This window comes from Mastomys coucha, unplaced genomic scaffold, assembly GCF_008632895.1.
Source record: "Mastomys coucha isolate ucsf_1 unplaced genomic scaffold, UCSF_Mcou_1 pScaffold21, whole genome shotgun sequence".
Lineage (NCBI taxonomy): Eukaryota > Metazoa > Chordata > Mammalia > Rodentia > Muridae > Mastomys > Mastomys coucha.
The window spans coordinates 44,533,716-44,546,314 of NW_022196904.1; the positions used below are offsets into that span (position 1 = coordinate 44,533,716).

The 12,599-nt window shown below is 39.4% G+C and overlaps 1 pseudogene across 1 annotated transcript; it reads right to left on the bottom strand.

The window, feature by feature from the left end:
• Window positions 1–184: 184 nt before the first annotated feature.
• Window positions 185–1,446, bottom strand: LOC116100537 (annotated as a pseudogene). The gene has a single exon (XR_004122616.1). The product of XR_004122616.1 is annotated as a TBC1 domain family member 20 pseudogene (transcript).
• Between the last annotated feature and the right edge of the window lie 11,153 nt (window positions 1,447–12,599).

Below are 12,599 nucleotides of genomic sequence, written 5' to 3' on the forward strand. Positions count from 1 at the left end.
AGATACTCAAGACTCAAGACTTGTGGTGCTGTAAGGAGGGCATCTCTGGGCCCAACTTTCTAGGCAGTGAGGTGGGTAACCAGGTGATCCAGAGCCACTTCTAACAGGAGGAGAGGTGCAGAGAGCACTCAGGTCCCGCAAGCTCAGTGTCAGGCAGCTCTGCCACTAGCCATTAAAGCCAAAAGACAAGCTGCCAAGGGTGGCAGATGGAACACCCCCGACAGAAACCCTTTAATCACAGCAACTTCACCCTCTTTCTGGAAATGGGGAGAGCCTGGTGCCCTGGGTGAGGAAGTGGCTGCTTGAGCTCAGTTTAGGGAAACAGCTGCAGCTGGAACTTAGGGGCCCACTCCAGGGCACTCTTCACCACTGCTAGTGCTGCTGCTCCAAGAGCTACTGTCAGCCCCATCACTGCCAGTTTCACAAAGCGGTTGGTCCTTGGTTTGGTCAGGACATCTTTTGTTCGAGCCTCAGGCCTCAGAAGTCCCCGAAACCGCTGCATATCTGGCCATATCTGGCCTCTGCTGAGTCGATGCCAGCTCAGTCTTTGAAAGTAGAGGCTGCCTGCGGTTCTCTCAGCCTCCTGCTGAGCAGCCGCTTCCCTTGCAAGTTCAGAAGGGGGAAATTGAACAAAGGTCTCCAGCTCTGCTGATGAGTGTCTCATAGGGCAGGTCCTGAGGGATCTGGGACAACATGTGGTGGACAGAAGCCATGTCACAGTCACAGTCCAGGACTTCTTGCTCCCGGTACAGCACGATCTCTGCATGAAGTCATGGAGTTCTGGGTTCACTTGGTCAATAATGGGCATCAGATAATTTAGGATGTGCTTGGTGTTGTCCATTGTGGGATCCATGAAATCCCTGAGGTGGTGAGTAGACAATTTTTCTACCAGGGATGTTGCCAGCTTCTCGCCCACCACCAGCAGAAAAGTGACCACAATGTCATGGTAGCCCTGGTAGTAGTGGAGCTGAGGGTTTCGATCCAAGATGAGGAGGATGATATCGATTAGCTCTTCCTGGAGCCCTTCTCTCTGCTCGTCTGGCATGCCAGGAGGAAAGCGTCGAAGAGACCGCCTGACGTCTAGCAGCACTTGCTGGTAGTCCTTGCTCATGTCTCCTTGACACAGGCAGTGGCTCATTGGTGTTGACATTGAGGAGCTTAGGCCACACTTGGCACCTGATCTCATCAGTCAGGAGCCCTCCCTCACTGATAGCCATTCGTCGGAGGGCAGCCACATCGACGGGATCACTGTTCAGAGCCTGGTGTATCTCCGCCACCTTCTTTTTCCTTTTGGCATTAAAGTCTGCCTTCCCTGTGCCGCGGTCCCAGCGGCCGGCTGAGCCGTCGCCCTTTGAGGGCCGGAGGGCCATTCCGGGGGCCCGGGCCCCAGCCCGAGCCCCGGCTGGCGGCGGAGCCTGAGGCGCGGCTCCCACCGCGGACCTAACCCAAGTTTGGCCGGGGAAGGATCGGCTCCGTCGGCCTGCAGCGCGCAGGCGCGCAGACCCATTAGTTTTTCTTAAGTTGAGAATTCTCTGTTCTCTGTTTAGATATGTACTCCATTGGTTAATTGGATTTTTTTTTGGTTTGTTAATATCTAATTTCTTTAGTTCACTATATATTTTGGCTATCAACCCTCTGCCCTATGTGTGGTTGGTAAAAATACTTTCCCATTATGTACCTTGAAGATGTTTCATTTTAACATTGTCCTTTGCTTTACAGAAGATTATTAGTCTCATGAGGTCCTATTTAATAGTTGTTGCTCTTAGTATTTCCACAGTTGATGTTCTGCTCACGAAATTGGCTCCTTTGGTGCTACACTCCACGTTTTCTTCTATCAGCTTCAGTGTATCTGCTTTTACAATGGGGTCTTTGGTCTACTTGTACTTGAGTTTTTTGCAGGGTGATAGATAAGGACCCATTGGGATTCTTCTCCATCCAAATTGACCAGCACCACTTGTTAAACATCCTTTCTTTTTTTCAATTTTACAATTTTGGCTTCTTCATCAAAAATCAAATGTTCATTAGTGAGTGGATTTACTTCTGGGACTTTGATTCCATTACATTGTTCAATCTGTCTGTTTTTATGCCAATATCATGTTGGTCTTATTACTATTGGTCTTTAGTGCAGCTTGTTACCAGGGATGGTGATATTTCCAGAAGTTCTTTGACTGACAAGGATTGCTTCAGCTGTACTGTTTTTGTTTGTTTGTTTTTCCAAAAGAAGTTGAGTAGCATTCCTTCAAACTCTGTAAAGAATTGTGTTGGAATTTTGATGGGAATTGAGTTGAATCTGTGGATAGCTTTTGATAATATGCCTTATACATGTACATGGGAGATCTTTCCAACTGGATGTGTTCTTCAGTTTCTTTCTTCAGAGATTTGAAGTTCTTGTAACGCAGGTCTTTTACTTGCTTTGTAAACACCAAGCTATTTTATATTATAAGCTTTGTTACACCAAGCTATTTTATATTATTTGTAGCAATTATGAAAGGTGTTGACTCCCTGATTTCTTTCTCAACAATTTTATGATTTTTCATACAGGAGGGTCTACTTATTTATTTTTAGTTAATTTTGTATCTATCCACTCTGCTGAAGGTGTTTATCAGCTGTATGAGTTTCTTGTTGAATTTTGGTTCACTTATGTATACTATCATATCATCTCTTACTGGGGCTTCTTCTTTCTATGAGGATTTAGATCCCTTAATCATCTTTCCTTGTCTTATTGCTCTAGCTAAATCTTCAAATACTATGTTGAACAAATGTGGAGAGGGTGGATATCCTTGTGTTCTCACTGATTTTAGTAGAATTGCTTTACATTTTTTTCCAGTTAGTTTGATGTTGGCTATCGGCTTGCTCTATTTATTATATGTAGGCATGTGCTTTGTATTTCTGAGCTTTCCAATCCCTTTATCATGAAAGTAAATTGTATTGTGTCAATGGCTTTTTCATTGTCTAATAAGATGTTTGTGTGTGTGGTCTTTTACTTTGTTTATATGGTGAATTACATTGAGAGATTTTTGTTGGTGGTGATGGTGTTTTTTTTTTTTTTTAATTGATTTGAACCATCTTTGCCCCTCTAGAATAAAGACTACTTGATCATGTTTGATGATATTTTGGATCTGTTTTAGGATTCATTTTGCAAATATTTATTTGAGTATTTTTGAATCAATGTTCATGAAAGAATTAGTCTGAAATTCTCTTTATAGTGTCTTTGTGTGCTTTAATTATTAGGGTGATGGTGGCCTCATAAAATAAATTTGGGTTGTTCATTCTGTTTTCATTTAGTGGGATGACTGGAGGAGCATTAGTATTAAACTTTGATGGTGTGGACGAATGCTGTGCTAAAGTCATTTGTCCCTCACTTTCTTTTCTTTGAGACTTTTAATGACTGCTTCTATTTCTTTAGAGGTTATAGCTCTGTTTAAATTGCTAATATGATCTCAAATTAACTTTGGGAGCTGTATCTATCTAGAAAACTGTCCATTTCTTTTAGATTTTCTAACCATGCCTGAGTTTACAACCCTAGGATACATGTAAAACCTTGCTTGGAACCGCACAGTCCATTTGTAATTCCAGTAACAAGGAGACAGGGACAGATAGATCTAGAGGGATTACTGACTACCCAGTCTTGTCTCCTTGGTGAGAAACATACCAATAAAAGGTCCCTTACCAGAAGAAATGGTCAATGATAGCTGAGGAATGATGGCTAAGTTTGTCCTCTAGGCCCAGCTTACATACATACCTATGCATACATGTGTACTGAATCCCCACACAGACACATACATGCATGTGCAAGTAGACATAAAAGAAGTATATTATTTTAATGCAATTATATTGAATAAAAATTTATATCTGTCATTTTATATTTTATGAATTTTGTGAAGAGTCCCAAAATGGGTGAACCTACAGATTATTTTTAACTTTAGCTTTATATCCATTTCAGGCCTTGAAAGGGGTGTGTGGAATTGTCTTTTTTTTCTTTTTGTGGAATGTCCTAGGGAATCACAACTATAAATCCTGCTCTTCTCAGCAGTAATAATTGCACATAGCTCTAGTAGCCAAGGCAGATTTATAATAGCAAAATTGAATTTGTACCTTTTTCTTCTGCTTCTATGAATTCAGTTTGTTAGCTTGAACCTCTAGAAAAGAAAATCATTCATTTATTTTTTTATGTCTACTTGTAGAAAGTTTAATAACCTTTATTTTATTGTGTGATCGTAGGCATTAGAAGGCTTTTCCATAAATATGAGTAATATCTACCAACACACTATTTTATGTTGTTGCTTTGTAACGTCCATAAAATGTTTATAATTTCTTTGAATTAATTACATTTTATTTTAGGGTCTGACCCTTAATTTGTTATATTTATTGAATTTAGTCTTGTATTATCTGTCACATTTAGAAACTTTCTTCCCTACATATATTTTTATGGATTGTATTTGCTGCTATAGCTTTTATTAAAATTCTGTCTTCTAACAGACTCTCTAGGTCGGTCTACCCAGACTTTAAGGATTTTATTCCTTCCTGTTACAGCAACATTGATTATGTGCCACCTGGCAACCAGCATTGTGGACTAATTTACATGCATGTGGACATAGTGTCTCTCAGAGAAATCTGTCAACTCTTCAGAAGCAGGATTCTTTTGCTTCTAACATTCTTTTGAACTTTAGGTATTTGCTATAGGAAAGGGGTACCTTCTATTTCTGCCTTAAGGACCATGTAGCAACCTTCACTAGTTAGATAAGGATGCTTTTACTGTGTTGTCACTCACATTCAAAGTCCTGTTCTCTCTTTTTCTGCTCAGTTGTAGACAAAAAGAAGCCAAGACCCAGGAAAAGGCTAGAGAATAAGGACTCAGGCCAGTATAAGATCTCTGTTTCTTTTGTCCATATCCTGGTGTTACAGATGATGGTGGCTATGGACACAACTTCCTCAAACTCCTCATATGCCCTTGTATAGACAGAGATATCCCTCTTTCCTTCCTGTTATATCAAGATTCTATGTTTGTTTCCAACAGGAAATGAATGAGGGAGTCTTCTACTTCACACTTACATAAATACAAACAGTGCTGCATCAAGTCACTGGGTTTTAAAAAAAGCTCTAAGTTAGAAGGACAAGAAGAAAGATAGAGCCATCAGGACACAGGAACCAAGGATCAGCTGGAGACAGGATCCTTCTGGTTTCTGTCTATACCCCAGAACTGACCCTGAACCACAGCTCTCCATACCTAAGTTCCTCCCAGAAAGAACTGGTCTCCTAAAAGTACTGACACAGAAGTTTGCAAGAAAGATAAGCCATATTCAAAATCAGAAAGAACAACTAACATCAGAGTTAACCAGACTGCAAAGGGCAAGAGCAAAAACATAAGCCACACAAACAAATGCTACTTAGCATTATCAGAACCCAGTTCTCCTACCACAGTGAGCCCTGGTTCCCCAACAGACCAGAAAAGCAAGACTTTTCTTTACAATCACATCTCATGATGATTATAGAAGACTTTAAGAAGGACATAAATAACTCCCTAAAAAAAAAAAAAAATACAAGAGAGCACATGAAAACAGGTAGAAGACTTTAAAGAGGAAACACAAAAATCCCTTAAAGAATTACAGGAAAATACAACCAAACAGGTGAAGGAACTGAACAAATCTATCCTGATATAAAAATGGAAATAGAAACAATATAGAAATCACAAAGAGAGACAACACTGAAGATAGAAAACCAAGGAAAGAGATCAGGACTCACAGATGCAAGCATACACAATACAAGAGATAGAAGAGAGAATCTCACATGCAGGAGATACCATAGAAAACATTAACACAACAGTCAAAGAAAATGCAAAATGCAAAAATACCAGAACTCAAAACATCTAGGAAATGCAGGACATATTGAGAAGACCAAACCTAAGGATAACAGTTATAGAAGAGAGTAAAGATTCCCAACTTAAAGGAACCATAAATATCTTCAACAAAATTATAAAAGAAAACTTCCCTAACCTAAAGAAAGAGATGCTTGTGAACATAAAAGAAGCCTACAGAACTCCAAATAGTTTGGACCACAAAAGAGATTCCTCCTGCCACATTATAATCAAAACACCAAATGCACTAAACAAAGAAAGAATATTAAAAGCAGCAAGGGAAAAAGGCCAAATAACATATAAAGGCAGGCCTATCAGAATTATACCAGACTTCTCAACAGAGACTATGAAAGCTAGAGAATCCTGGGCAGATCTCATACAGACCCTAAGAGAACAGAAATGCCTGCACAGACTACTATACCCAGCAAAACTCTCAATTACCTTAAACAGAGAATCCAAGATATTCCATTATAAATCCAAATTTACACAATATCTTTCCACAAATGCAGCCATGCAAAGGATAATAGATGGGAAAAAAACAAATGGGAAAAAAAAAAGGAGGGAAACTATACCCTAGAAAAAGGAACAAAGTAATCTTTCAACAGACCCAAAAGAAGATAGCTACACAGACATAAAAAAAAATCAAAAATAATAGAAAGCAACAATCACTATTCCTTAATATTTCTTAACATCAAAGGACGTAATTCCCCAATAAAAAGATATAGACTGACATGTAATCAGTCACAAAGCAGACCTAAACAGATATAAGAAGATTGAAATAATCTCATGCCTCCTATCAGATCACTACAGATTAAGTCTGGTATTCAGTTACAAAAAAACAAAAACAAAAACAAAAAAAACATAAAACACACATGTACATGGAAGCTGAACGACTCTCTACTCAATGATAACTTGGTCAAGGAGAGATAAAGAAAAAATTAAAGATTTTTTTAGAATTTAATGAAAATGAAGGTACAAAATATCCAAATTTATGGGACACAATGAAAGCAGTGCTAAGGGGAAAACTCATAGCTCTGAGTGCCTCCAAAAGGAAACTGGAGAATGTATACACTAGCAGCTTGACAGCACACCTGAAAGCTCTAGAAGAAAAAGGAGCAAATTCACCCAAGAGGAGTAGAGGGCAGGCAATAATCAAACTCAGGGCTTAAATCAACCAAGTGGAAACAAAAATATACAAAGAATCAATCAAGCCAGGAGCTGGTTTGTGGGGCAGTGGGCTGTTCTGACAGCCGGAGTCCAGCAGAGCGGCCACCTCAGAACCCTGGAGACCCACTGAGCAAAGCAAATTTGTTCACAAGGGACAGTAGGCAGGTGTTCTAGGCAGGTGTTAGGTGATAGCTTTGAGACCAATGGCTCAGATTTCAGCCCAACCCCCCTACAACGGCCCCAGCAGGAGAGGTGTGTATTATTGCTCAAGCCCTCTTACATGCAAATAAAGATTCTCAGCCCAAACCAATGGGAGATAACTGCTGCTGAAATCTGACTCCATGGTCTGAGCCTTCTGTTCTTAGAGCTGTTAACACTTGAGAAGAGATTTACTCTCCCAAAACGCTGCCTGAAGTTGCACCTTACTCCTCACTGACTAGTCCGACCTGACTCAGTACAGGGCAGCACGAAGAAACAGAGCATCCTGAAAGACAGGGCAGAGACAGGCCCTGTCTATGCTTGCTTGATTCCCTCTACAAGGGCTCCTTCACCAAGCTAGGCCAGAGATCTCCATGGGAAACCTCCAGCAATAAGACCCACACTGATTCTTTGAGAAAATCAACAAAATAGATAAACCCTTAGCCAGACTAACTAGAGGGCACAGAGACAGTAACCTAATTAACAAAATCAGAAATGAAAAGGGAAACATAACAACATAACTGAGGAAATCACAAAATTCATGAGATCCTACTACAAAGGCCAATACTCAACAAAACTGGAAAACCTGGATGAAATGGACAATTTTCTAGACAGATACCAGGTGCAAAAATTGAATCAAGATCAGACAGACAATCTAAGCCATCCCATATATGCTCATGAAATTGAAACACTCATTAATCGTCTCCCAAACAAAAAAAGCCCAGGACCAGATGGGCTTAGTGCAGAGTTTTATCAGATCTTCAAAGAAGACCTAATAACAATAATCTTCAAGCTATTTTACAAAATTAGAAACAGAAGGTAATCTACCCAATTCCTTCTATGAATGCACAATTACTCTGATACCTAAACTACACAAAGACCCAACAAAGAAAGAGAACTTCAGACCAATTTCCCTTATGAATATTGATGCAAAAATATTTAATAAAATATTCTCAAGCCGAATCCAAGAACATATCAAACCCATCATCCATCATGATCAAGTAGGCTTCATCCCAGGGAAGGAGGAATGGTTCAATATACAGAAATCCATCAACACAATCCACTATATAAATAAACTCAAAGAAAAAACCATATGATCATCTCAGTAGATGCTGAGAAAGCATTTGACAAAGTCCAAAACTCGTTCATAATAAAAGCCTTGGAAAGATCAGGAATTAAAGGCCAATACCTAAACATAGTAAATGCAATATACAGCAAACCAGTAGCCAACATTAAACTGAATGGAGAGAAACTTGAAGCAATCCCACTGAAATCAGGGACAAGACAAGGCTGCCAACTCTCTCCCTACCTATTCAATATTGTACTTGAACTTCTAACTAGATCTATTAGACAATAAAAGGCGATCAAACAGATACAAATTGGAAAGGAAGAAGTCAAATTATTACTATCTGCAAATTATATGATAGTATACTTAAGTGAGCCCAAAAACTCTACCAGAGAACTCCTCGAGCTGATAAATAACTTCAGTAATGTGGCTGGATATAAAATTAACTAAAAGAAATCAGTATTTTCCTATACTCAAAAGATAAACCGGCTGAGAAAAAAAACAAGGAAATAACACCCTTCACAATAGTCACAAATAGTATAAAGTATCTCATAACCAAATAAGTGAAAGATGTATATGACAAGAACTTCAAGCCTGTGAAGAAATAAATTGAAGAAGACCCCAGAAGATGGAAAGATCTCCCATGGTCATGGTTTGGCAGGATTAATATAGTAAAAATGGCCATCTTGCCAAAAGCAATATACAGATTCAATCTAATCCCCACCAAAATTCCAACTCAATTCTTCACTGAGTTAAAAAGAGCAATTCTCAAATTCATCTGGAATAACAAAAAACACAGGATAGGGAAAACTATTCTCAACAATAAAAGAACTTCTGGGGGATTCAGCAACCTGGACCTCAAGCTGTACTATAGAGCAATACTAATAAAAACTGCATGGTATTGGTACAGTGACAGACAGGTAGATCAATGGAATATAACTGAAGACCCAGAAATGAATCAACTGGCAGTTAGCCTGTAGAAGAATGTAAATTGATCCATGCTTATCTACTTGTACAAAGCTCAAGTCCAAGTGGATCAAAGAAATTCATATAAAACCAGATACACTGAATCTAATAGAGAAAGTGGGGAAAAGTCTCAAACACCTGGGCACAATTGAAAACTTCCTGGTTTTTTGCTCTAAGATCAAGAATTGACAAATGGGACCTCATAAAATTGAAAAGCTTCTGTAAGGCAAAGGACAGTGTTAATAAGACAAAATGGCAACCAAAAGACTGGGAAAAGATCTTTACCAATCCTACATCTGATTGAAGCCTTACATCCAATATAATATATACAAAGAAATCAAGAAGGTAGACTCCAGAAGACCAAATAACCCTATTAAAAATGGGCAACAGAGCTAAATAGAGAATTGTCAACTAAAGAAACTCGAAGGACTCAGAAACACATAAATAAAGGTTCAACATCCTTAGTCATCAGGAAAATGCAAATCAAAACAACCCTGAGATTCTACCTCACACCAGTCAGAATGGTTAAGCTGAAAAACTCGGGTGACAGCAGATGCTGGATTGGATGTAGAGAAAGAGGAACACTCCTCCATTGCTGGTGGGATCAAAAGCTGGTACAACCAGTCTGGAAATCAGTCTGGCAGTTCCTCAGAAAGTTGGGCATAGTACTACCAGAGGACCCAGCTATACCACTCCGGGGCATATATCCAGAAGATGTTCCAACATATAAAAGGACAAATGCTCCACTATGTTCATAGCAGTCATATTTGTAATAGCCAGAAGCTGGAAGCAACCCAGATGCCCCTCAACAAAGGAATGGATACAGAAAATTTGGTACATTTACACAATGGAGTACAACTTAACCATTAAAAACAATGTTTTCATTAAATCACAGATAAATGGATGGAACTTGAGAATACATCCTGAGTGAAGTGACTCAGTCACAAAGAACCACACATGGTATGTACTCACTGATAAGTGGTATTAGCCCAAAAGTTTGGAATACCCAGTATTCAACTCACAGACCATATGACGCCTAAGAAGAAGGAACACCAAAGTGTGGATGCTTCAGTGCTCTTTAGAAGAGTAAACAAAATAGTCACAGGAGGAAATATGGAGAGAAAATGTGGAGCAGAGACTGAAGGAAATGCCATCCAGAGATGGCATCCACCTGGGGATCCATCCCACATATAGCCACAAAACCCAGAAGTTATTGTGAATGCAGGGAAGTACTTGCTGATAGAAGTCTGATATGGCTGTCTCCTGAAAGGCTCTGCCAGAGCCTTACAAATACAGAGAAGGAAGCTCACAGCCAACCATTGGACTGAGCTCAGGGGTTCCCAATGTAGGGGGTGGAGAAGGGATTGAAAGAGCTGAGGGGGTTTGCAGCCCCATGGATGGAGCAACAGTGTCAACAAGCCAGATCCCCTTCCCCCCTCCAGAGCTCCTGGGACTGGACTACCAACCAAAGAATATACATGTATTGACCCATGGCACTGGTCATGTATGTGGCAGAAGAATGCCTTGTTGGAATTAAGTGGGAGGAGAGGCCCTAGGGCCTGAGAGTGTTCAATGCCCCAGTATAGGGGAATGCTAAGGCAGGAGGATGGGAGTGTGTAGGTGGGGGAGCACCCTCATATATCAGCAGGGAGCAAGGATGGGTACAGGGTTTCAGAAGGGAAGACCTAGAAAGGGGAAACATTTGAAATATAAATAAAGAAAATATCAAAGAACAAAATTAAAATAAAAAAATAAACAAAAGTTCTTAAATCTGTCCACAAATGATTTGATGGATTACCTGAGGGCAAAGAAGAGTTGAAACTTTTTCAAAACTCATCTTGCCATTATTGTCAATTTCCTGAACTGGAGTGATGGGCCCATTGGTTTTATGAGACAACCTTGTATTTGTACTTAACTGGTACTTTCCAAAACGTTATTCTTCTATTTAAAAATATTTTTGTTATTTGCATTGAAAAAAATAGCAGTATCTCAACAATGTTGCTTAAACTGAGGTATAATCCTTAGTAAGAGAGTTATTCCTTCCAGTTACCTTATTGTATCCTCACCTGGACAGAAGTCCTCTTTCCACTTCATTGCTTTTTCAGTCTCACAATTCCATTATTGTAGAAGAAGTTTAATACAGCAACATGGCTGCTCTGCCAAGGGATCACATCCAAAGATATTGTGGATCTGTATGATTCAGCCAGAATGCAGAAATGCCCTGGATTATAGCATTATCTGGATGGACTAAAGACACACACGTAGTATACACTTTAAATTCTTAGTTATGAAGAAAAAAAATTAGCTTATAGAAGGAAGCAGCCATGTTTGAAAGTGGGGTCTAATTGAAGGGCAGACAAGTGATGAATCAGAGAAAGATTTCACAGAATGAGTTGAAGGTGGTTTATGCCCAACTTTCATGAGAAAAAAAGGAAAGACAGGCTACTTAAGAGAAATGAGAGAAAGATGAAGTGTGTGTGTGTGTGTGTGTGTGTGTGTGTGTGTTTGTGTAGCAGATTTACTAGGACAATTTTCTAAAGAAAGGTTGAAGAGAGATAAGCTAGACACAGGTAAAGACAGAATGAACCAAAGAATGAGAAGGAGCTAGAAAATGAACATAGATTGCAAAGTTGACATGAAGCCAAACAGAATACTTCAGACAGAAGCCATGAGAAGCTAAATTGAATGACTTGCCTAGGATCTTAGATTGTATGGAGGCTTGCAGCTTCCAGGCCTTGACCTAGGGATATTTAGAAAAGAGAAAAATGTTCTAAGCCCAGTCAAAGCTTTGTATTCATACATCTTGGGTACAGCTCTTATCTCATCCCATTATCTGATGAAATTAAAGTGTCATTAGGACATGATTTTAGAATTATGAACATTGTTCAAAAATACACATTCCTCAGTTCTGAAATTTGACATTTATGTGGCTGTGAACTGCTTTGTATATCGCTTGATGAGAGTTCAAGATTAAAGACATGAGCTTGAAGGCTTATGCTACCACTGCTACCACCTGCCAGTTGAGTGATGTGAAGATTATAGTCTACAAGTATAAAAGTCTTTAGCATACATGTCAGTATCCCTTTTGAAAACCTGGGTGTCCCTTTAAATTTTCAGAGAAAAATAATGAAGATAGTGTATGGGCAGTGTCTGAGAAATAGTTAATATGAAATAAGATTTGTTTCTGTCTTGTCATAGCTCCATTTTAAATCTCTCCACAATCTTGCTTAAGTTTATTAAGATGAATATTTCATGAAAGGAGGGGTATATCAAAAAATTTTCCTTCAAAGCTTGGGTGGGGAGAGAGAGACAGAGACAGAGAGAGAGAGAGAGAGAGAGAGAGAGAGA